Source organism: Penaeus chinensis, chromosome 19 (genome assembly GCF_019202785.1).
Source record: "Penaeus chinensis breed Huanghai No. 1 chromosome 19, ASM1920278v2, whole genome shotgun sequence".
In the NCBI taxonomy this organism is placed as follows: Eukaryota; Metazoa; Arthropoda; class Malacostraca; order Decapoda; family Penaeidae; genus Penaeus; species Penaeus chinensis.
The window spans coordinates 37145858-37148357 of NC_061837.1; positions in this window are offsets into that span (position 1 = coordinate 37145858).

Sequence of the window (2500 nt, forward strand, 5' to 3'; positions counted from 1 at the left end):
TACTATTTTACTACTATTTATTATTATTATATTATTTTTATTGTTATTATCATTTAGTTTTATTACTCTTATTATTATTATCATTATTGTTATTTTTTTGTTGTTATTGTTATTATCATTATTGTTGTTATTTATATCATTATATTTTATCATTTTTAAAGATTATAATTATTATTATTATTATTATATTATCATTATCATTATTAATATTATTATTATAATTGTTATTATTGTTATTACTAGTATTGGTAGTGGTAGTGAATGTTACTATTATTGAAAATACTATTAGCATTAATATTATTGTTATCAATATTTTTAAAGTGCTATCATCACTGTTATCACCATTATCTATTCATATTATCTATTTACGTCGTCATAGTTACATGCCTTTGATCTCACTTCTGCAATTCCCGCTCATTACTTACGTGGTCAAATATTTGTTCTCTAAAACGTTAAACCTAAATATGTTGCTTAATAGCGCCAGCGATACAAAGAAGGCAATAAAACGAAAAGTTGACTATTTTATACTTTTCTCTTCATCTGTGGAAGACGCTTGTATTGCCCTTGTGTCTCGTTTAACTGGTGGTCGTTTAAAGGAAAACAAATACTTTGTTTGGCGAGTTTTCATTCTCGCTACTTGGCGTTGATTTTGTTTATGAATGGAAAATAGGTAGAAGGGTACCGTAAAGGGAATTTCATAGCATATATGAGAACGCGTGTAAATCTTTTGGATCTGAACGAAATGACACTTATTACCGTTTTTTTCCATAATTTATACTGATTGCTTTTCTTTTTCTTACTCAGTTAATGTTCTTCTGTCTATGAAATATCTAACGAATCTGTCATACCATGATGATAAATGTCTTTGTGTCGAAATATTCTGAGATCATAAAATAGATATGTAGTGAGCCAGACAGTGCATTCTTTTCATGTGGCAGAAATGCAAAGACAGTTTGAAAACAATAATACTGTGAATTGCTCGAAAGAATAAAGACGAATGTACCCATTCTTCAGTTCAAACGGGGTATAAAGCTTTTATATCATAACAAATGCACATACATATTTTCTAACCAATATTCTAAAAAAGAAAAAGAAAAATGGAATAGAAATGAGAAGAATAAAAACGGCCTGTCACAATGGATAAGGTAATCAAGCTTTATGTCCAGGGAAGAGAGGAGCGAGATTGGCTTGTGGTCTTGCCAATAATTCATATCAACTCAACTCGGCGAATGAAGGATTATTGTCTTTCTCACGGTTTTCATAATTGTTATTGTTATTGGTATTATCATCCTCCTCATCCCCATCATCTTCATCATTTTAATCATCAACTTCATCATTTTCATCATCATAGTCATCATCATCATCGCAATAATCATTTTCGTCATTCTTATTACCACTGTTATCATTATCACTATTCCGACGACTATTACCAATACCTCAACTGCTACCTACTGATACTACTTCTACTACAATCTACTATTACTTCTACTACAACTACTACTGCTATTAATACTACTACTACTACTACTACTACAACTACTACTGTTATTAATACTACTACTACTACTACAACTACTACTGCTATTAATACTACTACTACTTCTACATCTACTACTGCTTCCACTATTACTACTACTACCACTACTACTACTACTACTACTATTACTACGACTACTACTACTACTACTACTAGTGCTGCTGCTGCCACTATTATCACTATAATTACTGATATCCTAATCGTCGATATTATATTTCTAAATATTATTCCCACTCCTTTCATAACAAATATAACATGAGTACTTGCCTAATTTTCTCTTTTTTCCTTTTTTTAACTCAAAAAATCTTCATTTTCATAACCATAATGGAAACTCGATAAGACTGATAATGACACGTTATACGTTCATGTAATCTGCATACTGTAATCACGAGGAACAAAAATAGATCAGCTTCATTATCGCTAAATGCAATTATGTCAGATAGTGCTTCACCTCACATATTGGCTCATTTCGTTTGATTTTTAAAATCTATTTTCCTTCACAATCCAATTCTAACATTCGTGTATTCAATGTAATAACGATAATGATGATTGTTGTAATCGCTGTTACGTCTAAGGACAATTGTGTTATAATAGGTTTTATCATTATTATCATCATCGCTGTTACTATTATAATCATTAATACCATTTTTTTTTCATCATCAATATTATCATCATTATTGTTATAATTATTATTTCTATTATTATTATGATGATGATGAGGATGATGATGATGATGATGATGATGATGAATTTTATTATTATCATTAACATTATTAATAGCATTATTATTATTGCTGTTGTTGTTATGGTTGTTGTCGTTTTTTGTAGTTGTTAGTATTATTTTTGTTATTTTTCTATATTATTGTAATTATTATTACGCTCATTATTATTATTATTATTATTATTATTATTATTATTATTATTATTATTATTAATATTATTATTATTATTATTATTATTAAT